This window comes from Lithobates pipiens, unplaced genomic scaffold, assembly GCF_037356315.1.
Source record: "Lithobates pipiens isolate NorthernLeopardFrog02 unplaced genomic scaffold, aLitPip1_a1.2 Scaffold_23, whole genome shotgun sequence".
Classification (NCBI taxonomy): Eukaryota; Metazoa; Chordata; class Amphibia; order Anura; family Ranidae; genus Lithobates; species Lithobates pipiens.
In genome coordinates, this window is record NW_027507785.1 from 155,687,234 (window position 1) to 155,702,918 (window position 15,685).

Consider the following 15,685-nt stretch of genomic DNA (forward strand, 5'->3'; position numbering starts at 1 on the left):
GGCCCACAATGCACTGCGCCATCGCAGTGCATTGCTGGCTCATGATTGGCCAAGCATGCACTGCGACCCCGCATGCTTGGCCAATCACAGCGCCGGCAGCGAGGAGAGTCATGATTGGCCACAGGCAGGATGCCTGTGGCCAATCATAGCTCAGGCTGTGTAGTACACACCCCACACTATATAAGGCCGCCAGCGCGGCGGCCTTGTGTAGTGTGTTGGCGTCTGTAGGAGTTAGTGGGTGTTCTGTGTACCTTCAACACAGTACACACCAATCATTATCGGCCGATTTTTCGTTCTTGCTCTTCTGTAGTGATTGTTGTCTGCGTGCCCTGACCGCAGTATACACCGCTATATTCACCTATTTAGCTAACTATCTTGCTCGTTTTAAATAGAGCTTGCAGTCAGTGGTAGGATATTGTGCGTGCTGTCTGCGTGCTCTGAACCCAGTATACACCGCTATATCCATCTATATAGCTAGCTATCTTGCTCGTTTTAAATAGAGCTTGCAGTCAGTGGTAGGAGATTGTGCGTGCTGTCTGCATGCTCTGAACCCAGTATACACCACTATATCCATCTAAATAGCTAGCTATCTTGCTCGTTTTAAATAGAGCTTGCAGTCAGTGGTAGGAGATTGTGCGTGCTGTCTGCGTGCTCTGAACCCAGTATACACTGCTAAATCCACCTATATAGCTAGCTATCTTGCTCGTTTTAAATAGAGCTTGCAGTCAGTGGTAGGAGATTGTGCGTGCTATCTGCGTGCTTTGAACCCAGTATACACCGCTATATCCACCTATATAGCTAACTATCTTGCTCGTTTTAAATATAGCTTGCAGTCAGTGGTAGGAGATTGTGCGTGCTGTCTGTGTGCTCTGAACCCAGTATACACCGCTATATCCATCTATATAGCTAGCTATCTTGCTCGTTTTAAATAGAGCTTGCAGTCAGTGGTAGGAGATTGTTCGTGCTGTCTGCGTGCTCTGAACCCAGTATACACTGCTATATCCACCTATATAGCTAGCTATCTTGCTTGTTTTAAATAGAGCTTGCAGTCAGTGGTAGGAGATTGTGCGTGCTGTCTGCATTCTCTGAACCCAGTATACACCGCTATATCCACCTATATAGCTAGCTATCTTGCTCGTTTTAAATAGAGCTTGCAGTCAGTGGTAGGAGATTGTGCGTGCTGTCTGCGTGCTCTGAACCCAGTATACACCGCTATATCCATCTATATAGCTAGCTATCTTGCTAGTTTTAAATAGAGCTTGCAGTCAGTGGTAGGAGATTGTGCGTGCTGTCTGCGTGCTCTGAACCCAGTATACACCGCTATATCCACCTATATAGCTAACCATCTTGCTCGTTTTAAATAGAGCTTGCAGTCAGTGGTAGGAGATTGTGCGTGCTGTCTGTGTGCTCTGAACCCAGTATACACCGCTATATCCACCTATATAGCTAGCTATCTTGCTCGTTTTAAATAGAGCTTGCAGTCAGTGGTAGGAGATTGTGCGTGCTGTCTGCGTGCTCTGAACCCAGTATACACCGTTATATCCACCTACATAGCTCTTCTCTAATTGAGCCATCTGCCATCTGCAGGAGTTAATGGATGTTGTGTGTGCCTCCAGCACAATATACACTACCCAATTGCTGGTTTTCCCAACTCCCTTCAGGCCATTACCATGTCTGGAAGGCCAGCAAGGAGAGGCAGACAGGCGCGAGCCGATAAAAGAGGGCAAGCAGGCTCTGTGTCTAGAGACAACAGTGCTGGTCGTGGACACGGTGCATCGTCATCATCAGCACGTGGCCATGGGACACGCTTGTCCTTCTTTTCGGCAGCTGGACATGTTGAACTGCAACATGCCAACGACTTGGTAGAGTGGATGACCAAGCCCTCTTCATCCTCCTCATCCTCTCTCACCCAGGCTCAGGGTACTAGCAAAGCAGCTGCCAACGCATCGTCTTCCCTCCTCTCAATGTCATCATCAGTGACTCCTTCCCTAGACCCACCACGTCCTCCTGAGGAGTCTCCTGGACTCTTTGAGCACAGTGTTGGGTACATGCTCAAGGAGGATGCCCAGTGTTTTGTAGGCTCTGATGATGATACTCAGCTAGAGGAAGGCTGTAGCGTGAATGCAGAGAGAGGGGATGCTCAAGAAGGACAGCAATCTGGCAGTCATGTTCCACAAGCTGCAGCATACTGCCAGGTTTGCTCCAGCGATGAAGAGGGAGGGGATGATGAGGGAACTGACTCCACGTGGGTGCCTGGTAGGAGAGAGGAGGAGGAGGCACATGTCCAACGAGGCAGGATGCCCTCCGGGGCCAGCTTAGGGGCAGCACACCGACTGAATCACACCGCAGAGCTCCGCCTGTGCAGGGCGCTGCCTCTGCGCATTATTCTAAAAGTTCTTTGGTGTGGGCCTTTTTTGAGACGAGTGCATCAGATCGCACCGCTGCTATTTGCAACATATGTCTCAAGCGTATCTCGCGTGGCCAAAACATCAGCCGCTTGGGCACCACATGCTTGACCAGACATATGTTGACCTGCCATGCAGCTCGTTGGCAAGTGTACCTCAAAGACCCACACCAAAGAACAAAGCGGATCTCTCCTTGCTCCTCATCAGCTGGGATCTCCAACCCCACTAGTCCTTCAGTCCTCTCTGAAACCTGCTCTGAGAGGAATGAAGGTGTACAATTAGGTGTGTCACAGCCAAGTGCTTCTGGGCACTCTGCTAGCAGTACACCCACGTCCGATTATAGCAGGCAAATGTCCCTGCCCCAGCTGCTGGACAGGCGAAAGAAGTTCACTCTCAGCCATCCATATGCCCGGCGGTTGAATGCTAGCTTGGCTAAATTGCTAGCACTTCAACTGCTGCCTTTTCAGTTGGTAGACTCGGCCCCCTTCCGTGAGTTTGTACAATGTGCGGTTCCTCAGTGGCAGATCCCCAAACGCCACTTTTTCTCACAGAAGGCGATTCCGGCTCTGACAGGGCGGTCAGCGGTAAGGTGCATATTACCGCTGACTCATGGTCCAGCAGGCATGGACAGGGACGTTACCTGTCTTTCACGGCCCATTGGGTCACTCTTCTGGCAGCTGGGAAGGATGCAGGACAAGGTGCAGTAGTGTTGGAGGTTGTTCCGCCACCACGCCTCCAAAATGCTGCTATTGGTTGTGACACACCTCTCTCCTCCACCCCCTCCTCTTCTTCTTCCTCCATGGCCTCTTCCAGTGTTCTGTCCTCAGAACCAGCGGTGCTCCGTAGGCGTTCCAGGGGCTACGCATGTACGCAGGCAAAACAATGCCATGCCGTGCTTGCGCTGGTTTGTTTGGGGGACAGGAGTCACACTGGGGTGGATGTTTTGTCAGCTCTGCAGGGGCAGGCCGAGAGGTGGTTGACGCCACGCCAGCTTAAGCCAGGAATGGTGGTTTGCGACAATGGCACCAACCTCCTCTCCGCCCTCCGACAGGGACAACTGACCCATGTGCCCTGTGTGGCTCACTTCCTTAACCTGGTGGTTCAGCAGTTCTTGAGCAGGTACCCGGGCTTACAGGATGTCCTGAAGCAGGCCAGGAAAGTCTGTGTGCATTTCTGACGATCATTTAATGCCTGTGCTCGGCTGGCTGAGCTCCAAAAGGAGTTGAACCTGCCCAAGAACCGCCTTATATGTGACATGCCCACCAGGTGGAACTCAACATTGGCCATGCTGCAGTAGCTACACACGCAGCAGAGGGCCATCCATGAGTACCTGTGCGACTACGGCACCAGGACAGGGTCAGGGGAGCTCGGTTTTTTCTCACCACGCCAGTGGGGCATGATCAGGGATGCATGCACTGTCCTGTCACCGTTTGAGGAGGCCACAAGGATGGTGAGCAGTGACAATGCATGCATCAGTGACACTGTACCTCTTGTCCACCTCTTGGAGCATACGCTGGGTGGAATAATGGACAGGGCACTTGAGGCAGAACAGAGGCAGGAAGAGGAGGACTTCCTTGCCTCTCAAGGCCCCCTTTATCCAGACAGTGTTCCTATTGTGCCACCCATCACACAGGAAGAGGATGAGGAGGAGGAGGAGGAGGATGATTGTGTCAGCATGGAGGTGGAGGCTGGCACTCAGCATCAGCAGCAGTCTTGTAGGGATGATTTACAGTCCCAAGAAACCCGTGGACTTGTACGTGGCTGGGAGGAGGTAGCTGCGGATCATGTTGTCCTTAGTGACCCAGAGGACTCCGGACCGAATGCCTCAGCTAACCTACGCTGCATGACCTCCCTGATACTGCAAAGCCTGCGGAAGGATCCTCGTATTCTTCGGATCAAGGAGAGGGACCATTACTGGCTGGCCACTCTCCTTGATCCATGGTACAAGGGTAAGGTTGCCGACCTTATCTTGCCGTCGCAGAGGGAGCAGAGGATGAGACATCTCTGGGAGGCCTTGCAGAAAGGTCTGTGCTACGCGTTCCCAGAGACTGGGAGGTTACAAACTCCTGGTCCTGGACAACGTGTTGCTGAGGCATCGGTCAGAAGGAGCGGTGGAGAAGGTGGCCGTCTGACCGATGCTTTCAGACAATTTTTTAGTCCGCAGCCCCAAGGTATGATCGGTTCCAGCAACCATCGCCAGCGTCTGATTTACATGGTGCAGGAATACCTAGGGGCAAGGTCAAACTTGGACACCTTTCCCACCGAAAATCCTCTGACTTACTGGGTCTTGAGGATGGATCACTGGCCAGAGCTTGCACAGTATGCAATTGAGCTACTGGCCTGTCCTGCATCCAGCGTTCTTTCAGAACGCACCTTCAGTGCTGCTGGTGGCTTTGTTACCGATCACAGGGTGCGCCTGTCCACCGAATCAGTTGATCGACTAACCTTCATCAAGATGAATCAGTCTTGGATCACCACCAGCTACCAAGCACCTGAAGCTGATGTAACCGAATAATTTTTTTTGAAATATCACATCACTTCAAGACTGCCTATGCTGATGCTGAGTGACTGTTCTGTTATGTTGATTGTCTATCCTCTTCCTCCTCTGCTGATATGTTGGAAGAACATTTTTGGTTCTGGGTGATGTCGTCAGCCCAATTTTTCTGCCCCTGTTTAACAGGGGCGTTTAATTACAATTTTTGATGCAATGCTTTGCAGCAGGGCTAATTCTTGCACTAAAACTAGAGTATATGGGAGAGGTTGCAGTGTCGTGGCACCAGCATCAGTGCCTAAGGCCCAATTTTTCTGCCCCTGTTTAACAGGGGCGTTTAATTACAATTTTTGATGCAATGCTTTGCAGCAGGGCTCATTCCTGCACTAAAACTAGAGTATATGGGAGAGGTTGCAGTGTCGTGGCACCAGTGCCTAAGGCCCAATTTTTCTGCCCCTATTTAACATGGGCGTTTAATTAAAATTTTTGATGCAATGCTTTGCAGCAGGGCTAATTCCTGCACTAAAACTAGAGTATATGGGAGAGGTTGCAGTGTCGTGGCACCAGTGCCTAAGGCCCAATTTTTCTGCCCCTGTTTAACAGGGGCGTTTAATTACAATTTTTGATGCAATGCTTTGCAGCAGGGCTCATTCCTGCACTAAAACTAGAGTATATGGGAGAGGTTGCAGTGTCGTGGCACCAGCACCAGTGCCAGCAGCCCAATTTTTCAGCCCCTGTTTAACAGGGACATGTAATTACAATTCTTGATATAATATTTCACAGGAGGGCCCGTTCCTGTGCCCACCCAGAGTAACTGTGAGGACTTATAGTGTTGTGGTACCAGCACCACAACCACCAAAGGTCAATTTTTCTACCACTGTTCAACAATGGCATGTAATTACAATTCTTGATATAATCGTTCACAGCAGGGCGCTCCAGCGCCCACCAAGAGTCACTTTGAGGGCTTACAATGTTGTGGCAAAACCAACACCTTGTTCCGCCATTTCTGCAGAGCATATAGGGCAGGCCCCTACTTTCAAACATCCAACTTACAAACATCTCCTACTTGCAAACGGAAGGAGACAACAGCAAGTGAGATGAAAAAAGACGGACGGCAAAACAAATTATACAGGGGTGATAACCCTTCCCTATGTTTTCCAAAAAGCTTAAAAATAGTTTTTTTGACTGTAGCTACACTTTAAAAATGTACAAGTTGAAAATTACAAACAGATTCAACTTAACACAACAAATCTACACAGTCCCTGTCTTGTTTGCACCGCCTGTATACTGCTGTTCTGAGTATTTAGGGCCTGGGGGCCACACGTATTTCCTTTTTTTAATATGGGTACGAGGTTCCCCTTAATATCCGTACAAGACCCAAAGGGGCTGGTAATGGGCAGGGAGGGCTACCCATGCCATTTTTCTCAATGATTTTCAACCATATTGCAGGAACCAGATATAACATTAAAACCGCAAGCAGTTTTAAATGATGTTATTTCCGTTAAATGTCATTTTGTGCAGGGACTGTTCTAAACACCGGAAACACGTGGCACTTCACAGGCATACTATAGACACCCCCCAGGCACGATATTTAAAGGAATATTTCACTTTTTTTTTTCACTTTAATCGTTATTAAAATCAGTGCTCCCGCCAAAACGGCCGTTTTTAAAACTTTTTTTTGCATTGACCCATGTCCCCTGGGGCAGGAGCCAGGTCCCCAAACCCTTTTTAGGACAGTATCTTGCATATTAGAAGTTAAAATTAGCACTTTTAATTTTGAACGTTCGAGTCCCATATACTTCAATGGGGTTCTAACGTTCATACGAATTTGGGGTCCGTTCGAAAGTTCTGGTGCGAACCGAACCGGGGGGTATTCCGCTCATCCCTAGATGGATCAGTCGTGACTAGCCTTGTCCCATCTCAGAGGATTTAAGCTTATATGTCAGAGGATGGTCGAGATGTATTGCAAAGCGGGTGGAGAAAAACCTTTTGGAGGTTAGGGGGGTTTCATAATTACATAGTAACTTGTATATTACATACATATATACATTACATAGTTATTGTATATTATTTGAGCTATGGTAGTATCGCGTCTAGGGAGGAGTGGTTTTGCTGGTTATGTTGAGTATTGAGGGCCAGAGGTGTTTGGCCTAAGAGGCAACATCGCTTAACAGAACAAGAAAAGGCAAAAAAGGGAAACATAATGTAAACCATGAACCAGATGACGAGAGGGAGGAGCCCAACGTGTTGCTTTAGTTGGTGAGCAGGGGGTAGTCATATAGGGGGCCTTTCTGAGTTGCCTGTCTTTAGGGATGCCTCGGGTATTTGAGGTGTTGGGGTGGGTATAGCTGGTATGCCCTGATCTCTGAGGTTAGGTTTCCAGGGTGTTAGCCTGATGCTATGCTGAACTGCTAGCGCGTGGTGGTAGGTTGTGAGAGTTTTGGGGTGGGGTTGAATGTGTGTGTGTAAGACATATCATCAATTCATGTACTCATATGTTGACCCAGGACAAGAGGGAGTTTGGTAGGAATGGGTAAGGTTGTGTTTTGGGGGTATGGTTGTAAGAGTGTGTGCGAGGTGGGGGCATGTGCACAGGTTCCAATACCTTTTCCCCTCTCCTGTGTCCAGGTGGACCAGATTAATATATGTGGTCTCTCCCCTTTTACCTCTCATCCCACCCATGGGTATGGGGTGGGAATTAAGGGCTTTGGTCAAATCCCTCCCTCTTGTCCTGTGTGACTAAAGATATGTTAGCATGAGAAGAAACATATACATGGATACAGAGTTCAAATGGTGTTAAATTATTCTTATGCTTTATACCACCTCCCATTCAAGGTGAAGCTGGTGCTTTCCCGATGGTCTGACAGTTCGGTGGACGTCTTGTTGGCCTGTTTACGTAACGCCCACTTAGTTCCAATGCTAGGCTAAGTTTTTCGCTTTCTGTGGCATTCTGTTGGGAGGGGAGGGTGAGCTCCTTTAGGGTTCCGATGTTTCCTGTCGTGCAAGTACCACCATGCATTGGGGACCCAGTTATAGAGTCACTAGCAAGTGTATATGTGGGGGTTTCCAGCAGGTCAGTTTGTCCTGTGATGGCGTGGTGCATCCATCTTGGGTACGGGTTACGCCTTGGGGGATGGATATTGAAGTGGATTGTTAAGGAACCGTCCCTTGGATCCTCTGGGGAAGAGGGTATTTGTCTTGATTCATTTGAGTTCTAAAAAGGTTGCTTCGGGAGTGTGCCCTGCAGAATGTTCTTAGTGAGGGTACTGTAAGGCGCGCCCCTCTTCTTGATTAGCCCGAGCTGGACTTTAGTGACCACTGGAAAGCCCTTTCAATCGATTGGGTAAAATCAGACAATCACACGAGTTGAGGATTATCATGACTACGAGTTCTTTATTTCCTGTATACTACTTTTTATGTGCTTCAAATTGCATTGTCAGCCAATCAGGTTTAGAAAAGACATTCAAGACATTTGACCAATCATGAAACATTAACATCTAGTGCGTCATACAGTTAGGGGACTTTTTTAGGGGAATTCTGATCAAAAGTCTCCAGACATACAGACATATATTTATATAAATGACCTTAAGAAATCATCTATAATTAAACCACATAGCGTCATTTCACCTTATGAATATTTCCTACTTCCTATAAATTCTAACAGCTAGCTCTGACCACAAATGCATCCTGTTTCTTGCAGACTTCAGAAGTAACTTGCAAAGCATGGTGTTTCACTAAATATCTGTTTAAGCAGCTAAATGTAATAAGACGAGTTTAAACTTAAAGGGTGACTCTCCCTACCCTTACAATCCCTCCTCTGATCATGAAGGACGAAGTCCTTTCTTGATCATTCTCAGAACCACCTATGTTCTGTGTAGAACATGGCCATGGCTGTGTCTGGGTCTGAAGTGGAAGGTTTGATTTTGGCAATTCTACCCATTTAGACAAAATACAATCTTAATGGTGGCATAAATTGCAATTCCCAGGATAAGTATGATGATGAGGATCATTCCTACTTTCTTAAAGAAATTCATGATACTATCTCAGAACGAACCAAACCAACCTCCCACACCAGAGAATGGATTCCAGGAGTCTCCCAGACGTCTCATTCGGTCCTGCAATTTCGCCCTTTCATCATTGTGTCCCTTTATATGTTGCTAACAATATGATTGCTGTTATATAACATGTCCCATCCCTCCTCTGGATGTGATACTCAGTTGTTGCTGCAATTTGTGCTTTTGACATTATATCTCCTGTCTGTATACAGCAGGGATAATTATAACTCATTTCTGTAAATGTTGCCCTACCCCTGACCCCTATACTGTTATTCCTACTCATTCCGCATGAAGATGTAAGCCAGCACCCAAAAACAGTTAATAAGAATACCTTCATGGTTAATGCAATTGACAAAATAAGAATAATTTTAACATTGCACCTTCTGGGCTTTGTGAATTGGGGCTTGGGGGACCCTAGAAGGAAGGCAGCTTGGCTGTGGGACAAAGGGGGTCTGTGGAGCTGGAGGGGAGAGGGGCAGGGAGTGATGGGATCAGAGTCTCTTCGAATACGAGGGAGAGGGTGGCAGGGAGTGGTTGGGTCAGTGTCTCTTCAGATCCGTTTGGTCCTGGCTTTGGGTCCATCTCTGGTTCTGGGACCATCTCTGGTTCTTTATCCTTGATGCGTGGATCCATTGCGGGCTTTGCTCGGTCAGAATTGCTGTCCTGGAGACCTTGAGGACTTCAAATGGACCTTGGAAGACAGGACCCGGTTGCTTGCGGACTGCAAGTTGTTTGATCAACACTTTGTCTCCTGGTATGAAGGGATGCTTGAGCTCTGTGAAAAGAGGAGAGAAAGTGCCAGCAACCTTATCATAGTTTTCAGTAAGGCTACCTACCAAATGTTTCACGTGCTCTTCCTGTAAGGAAAATAAGTTAGACTCCTCACCTATTTTAGGGCTTTTGTGCTGGCCTACCCATTAGGTTTTCAAAGGGAGAGAGACCTGTCCTGGCATGAGGGGTGGTCCTTATCTGGAAGAGTACCCCTGGCAAGAAATGAAGCCAGTTCTTCATAGTACCCTGTGTGGCCTTCCTTAGCTTGTCCTTAATGTTCCTGTTCATCCTTTCCACTACTCCTGCACTCTGTGAATGGTAAGGAATGTGGAACTTCCATATCCCCAAAACTTTCACTAACTGTTGGGTGAGTTTTGCTGTGAAAGCGGGCCCCTGGTCAGAGTAGCAGGTAAACCAAACCTACTGATCCAATGATCTTCTGGGATCCCTATGACTCCCTCCTTGTTTGACCACAATCCATCCGGATTGCGTGTCAAACCTGCATGAACCCAGCAATCCATGTCTTTGGGTTGTGCTTTTCTTTGTATAAGGTATCTTGTTAGCTGCTCTGTCAGCTAAATTGTTACCTTTAGTAGTTTCTGTTTTGTCAAAAGAATTGCCTTTCACTCTTATAATATTAACCTTGGATGGTAAATGGAGTGCTTGCAGGAGGTTTTCCACCCATTTTTGGTTGGCAATTTGTTTGTTGTCTGCAGTTTTATCCCCCTGATTAGTCCAGATCATTCCATAATCATGGGCCACGTTGAAAGCGTATTTGCTGTCAGTGTAAATGTGTAAATGTTCACTTCCTGTCCCTGAAATAACTGACATGTTCTAGTTAAGGCATGTAGCTCAGCTTGTTGTGCTTTAACTGGTCAGGCAAAGTAACTACTGCATACCCTGTTTTGTACATGCTATCTAAGGGCCTGGAACAACTTCCGTCAACAAAAATGTCTTAAAATTCAGGGTTGAGAGTGTCAGTCTTGGTGAAGTTGTATTAGTCAATTCTTTAGAACAGTCATGGGTGGGAGTGATTGCACTGGATCTCTGAGCTGTCATGTGTTGAGTTGACATGTTTTGTAGAAGATGCACTACAGTGTGTGTGGTATACAGAGTTGTGTCAGTGCCGAGAGTAATTTTACATGCCTCCCTTACAGTCATTGCAAAGCAGCCACAGCTTGTAGACAGGCAGGCAGGCCCTGGACTTGAATTGGTAGTTTTTTTTTTTGTTTGTTTTTTTTGAAAGGTAGGCCACGGGGCGGTAGTGAGTACCGTGCATTTGCGCTAGAACTGCAGCGAATGCGGGGTCCCTGACTACAAAGGATTTTCTGTAATCTGGCAAGCCCAGTGCTGGGGCACTGGCCAAGGACTGAAACAAAGAGTTAAAAGCTTGTGTCATTTCCTCAGTATATGTGACCTGTTTTGGGGCAGTCAATGCAGTGGCAGGGCGTAGGACTGAGTCATAAAAAGAACAGTCTGGGATCCATTGCCTACAGTAGATGATAAAGCTGAAGAAGGAAAAGAACGCTGCCTTATCCTTCAGGGGACCAAGACAGGTCAGGGTTGTGACTTGCTCAGGTGACACCTGTCGTGTCACGCCTGAGATAATACATCCTAGGTATTCCACCTTGTCCCTGCACCACTGGATCTTTTTCCAAGACGCCAAGTGGTCCTTGAGAAACAGGTGATTCATCAGGCTTTTCAAAGTCTGCTGCACACTGCGTCCCGCTCTCACTACACAACAGTAGGTCATCTACATATTGTAGTAGGACAGATCCCTGGGGTGATACCTATCCAAGGTGACTTTCAAAACCATTGAAAAGGCTGCCAGACTGTCCACATATCCCTGAGGGAGACAACGTGTCCAGGTCAGTTGTTGGCCAGGGGCCCCAGGTAAAAAGGGAAGATTTCCTGAAAATCCTCATGTACATCAATGCTAAAGAAAAAACATTGGATAAGTCTAGTACCGTGTAAGTGGTTGATGTGGCAGAAATTTTTAAGATCCCGGTAATGTCTGAAACTATTTGTTTAATCCCTGCAGGTCCTGCACCATCCTCCACTCCCCACTGGCCTTTCTGACAGGATTTATGGGGGTATTCCAGGGACTAATGATGGGTTTAAGGATTCCCCTTTGTAAATACAATTTGTGGCTGTATACTCTGTAGTTTTTAGTGTGTAGTGTGTATTGTTTCTGAAAGATGGGAGAGGTGCCGGGCTTGAAAGTAGGGACATATGAAGTGCATTTGATATGTCCTACATCTGTCTTGGACTTCGCCCAAATTGGGTGAGTCTCCAGGGTGGGGGGGCTGGTATGGACATGAAGTAAAATGTCAGGTCCCTTCGCTTAGGCATAGTTAAGTCACAGTTAACTGCTTTAGCTGTCATACCCCCTTGTAAGTCAAATTTATCATCCTCAATGAGGACATAAGGTCCCGTCCCATTAGACATAAAGGGAAATCAGTGAGGATGGCAAAACTTTGCTTGGTTAAGGGTCTATCTTGCAAGTCTGACACCTGAAGTGGTTCTACGGGGTGTTTGTCATTAGGTTGATTTGGAGAACGACCGGGAGTTCTACTTTCACTTTGTATGTGAGGAGGTTTCCGTTCTTGCGGATATCCCTGTTGGTGTTGTTGACCCCTTCCCTGATATCTGCCTCTGAAATCAGCTCTCCTTGGACACCTCACCGTGGTCTATAGCCCTTCCTTTGAGGACAATCAGATTTCCAGTGGGAAGAATCCCCACAGTTAAAACACCCTTGATTGTCATAGGGCTGAGGATATGACCCTCGTGGTCAGTCATTGAGAGTAGGAAACATGGCAGAAATACCAGGGGAGATTTCAGGTGTGGTTTGCGTGAATAATCCCCCTTTTGTATGAAAAACCCCGGAGGATGCTCTTTTTTTTAACGTCCTCCATAAAATATTTAGGACTCTGTGTAGCCCAATCAGAATTAACAAATTTTATAATTTGTGTGACTTTAGGGTCTCCATTATTCTTGGCTGTACTGACAAACAATAGTGGGCTACCAATTTCACAGGATGTGTAAATTTTAAACAACTGTGACACAAAGGAATACAAATCTTCCCCTGTTACATCTTCTGACACTAATTCTGTTTCATTTACAGACTTTTAGAGAGGCATTTTAAGGTGACTCATTTTTAAAGAGAGGTCATCATCTTGTGACTCCTCTATTTCTTCTTTCTCGCTCTCTGACAAGAGAGCGAGAACGACTTCTAGAACTATGTATGTATGTATTTCTGTAACATCTGTCCCATTTATTCCCATAGAGCAGCCCTCGGTATAGTTCTCAGTGATAAAATGGGGGTCATTACGTAAGGGACAGTGGGCATGCATCTAGGGGATGAGGGAACCGTTTTCTATATTCCTTCAATGTTTTAGACCATACTTTATAACATTCAATCATGTAATCATTATTATGGGGAAATGGTGGATAATTGTACTGTTTGTGTTGCTCACAAAATTTAGTAACCTCCTCCCAATCTTCTTGGCAACAAGGGCCGTCAGTAGTTAAACCTGAAACTTGAAGAATATGAGCTCTGGATACTATGTTTGCCCAAAAAGGGTTCAGTACAATGTTTTCCATAATTTCCCAACACGAAATCAAATGGGGTGGGCTGTTCCAGCTTACCTCCTGGACCTCCCTTACCCAGCTGATTTCCCATGTTCAATTCTTATACTTTAACTTATAATATGACTTCTATTTATATACATTAGTTGCAGAACACACTCTTAATGATTTTGGACAGACTATAAATTGTTCACTTGTTCTGAATTCAATAATACTCCTGACACCTTTAACAGTTAAACCTTCTTGAAACACAAAATTATTATATATATTAAACCTTAATGTTTGTATCCGTGGTGCACCTTCACAGAGCATAAGACCCTTTTCCCACCTTGTGATAATAACCATCATCAACATTAGCAACCAAATAGGTTTGAGATTATTTATATACAAATAATAAGCCTGTTAAACACTCAGGGCAGCGTCCTGCCAACAAATACCCAGGAAAATGTCCTGACATTAATTCTAGAGGTTTCCAGTGACCAGTCCTTTGTAATTGAAAACTTAAATTTTCAATTATTTGTCTATATTCTTATGCTTCATCCCGGCCATCCTAGCGAGGATTTTTTCTTTATCTTATTCCTGACCCCGGCCCGCCTAGCGAGGGTCTCAACACTTATAACTCTTTAACTGAGCGAGCTACCTTCTTTCAAAGACAGAGACAAATTATATCATTGTCTTGAAAACCACAATCAAGTACATCAAGTGTTCTAGGTACAGCATTAAAACAGGCAAGTTTCTCAAAAAGACTTATAAAAAGTAATTTCAAAGAAAGCCTACCTGTTCAAATGACTGCACCCCACTTCTGGTACCACTTGTAAGGCGCGCCCCTCTTCTTGATTAGCCCGAGCTGGACTTTAGTGACCACTGGAAAGCCCTTTCAATCGATTGGGTAAAATCAGACAATCACACGAGTTGAGGATTATCATGACTACGAGTTCTTTATTTCCTGTATACTACTTTTTATGTGCTTCAAATTGCATTGTCAGCCAATCAGGTTTAGACAAGACATTCAAGACATTTGACCAATCATGAAACATTAACATCTAGTGCGTCATACAGTTAGGGGACTTTTTTAGGGGAATTCTGATCAAAAGTCTCCAGACATACAGACATATATTTATATAAATGACCTTAAGAAATCATCTATAATTAAACCACATAGCGTCATTTCACCTTATGAATATTTCCTACTTCCTATAAATTCTAACAGCTAGCTCTGACCACAAATGCATCCTGTTTCTTGCAGACTTCAGAAGTAACTTGCAAAGCATGGTGTTTCACTAAATATCTGTTTAAGAAGCTAAATGTAATAAGACGAGTTTAAACTTAAAGGGTGACTCTCCCTACCCTTACAGGTACGGATTGTCTGTGGTAGGGAGTATGTGAGCTAGATTCAACGACAGCTCTGTTGTGTACAAACTTCTTGAGGTTTGGATTTGGGGGGCAGAATTGTGCGAGAGCACCCAGGCAACATGAAACTGTTAGAGGGTTTAGAACCAAACATATGTAACCATCAACCTTTAACTTGTAACTTACAGTTTGTTGGGTTATAAAGCAGGTAAGTGGCCAGAGAGTTCCGTAGAGTGGTTATGCTCTGTGCTGTGTCTGCTTCAGGCCTCCTGACGTGATCTTCTGTGGGCAGGTGAGGCCGAGGGGCTTCCGTTGGCATGGTGGTGCCGCGCCTGTGGTAGCGGTGTTGCTGGAGGGGATCTCTGGCGACGTGGCCTTTGTATGTTCCATTCCATGGGGTCTTCTCCATGCTCTCTATTCCATGGGGCTGATATGCGATGTTCACTGTACCAGTCAGGCAGGTGTGGGATTGGCACATTTAGGGGGTTGCAAAATTGTTGCAAGTCCTCCGGTCTGCATGTCATGGAGGAATAAAGGCTGTGCTGTGCCGGCTGTGTGGGGGATTGGGCTATGCTGGCTGTGAGTGGCGCACTCTGGGCTGTTACTGGCAGAGCGTGCGGTCTGTGATGGGGCCTGTGGGGGAGGCGGCGGGTCCCGCTGTTGTGACCTGAAGATCACGGATTACCACCGCTTGTCTGGCTCTCTCCATCCTGCAGGGATCGGGACCTCGTCGCGGATGAGTTCCGGTCTCCCTTACCCATCGTGTGCGGTGGTTGATCCTCTGTGGAGCCGGAAAGTGTCCTCCGCGAGCGGGAGCCTGGTATTCAAGCGGCCATTCTCGTCCGACGCCAAGCCACGCCCCCCAAAAATTCTATTTATCTGTGGTAGGACATGTCACAATCAGGAGGTCCACCCTATGATAGTGTAAATCAGATTAAAACTCCGAACACACAGGGGATAGTGACATCGGAAACCCAAGAGATAGGGAACAAACCCCAAGTAGCACAAGGTAACAGGCATAATAC

General features: G+C 46.5%; 1 protein-coding gene across 1 annotated transcript in view; it reads left to right on the top strand.

Annotated features, from left to right (window-relative positions):
• GUCY2C (guanylate cyclase 2C) overlaps positions 1-15,685 on the top strand; it is a 1,344,189-nt gene that overhangs the window by 1,252,228 nt on the left and 76,276 nt on the right. The gene's annotated exons all lie outside the window — the stretch shown is intronic.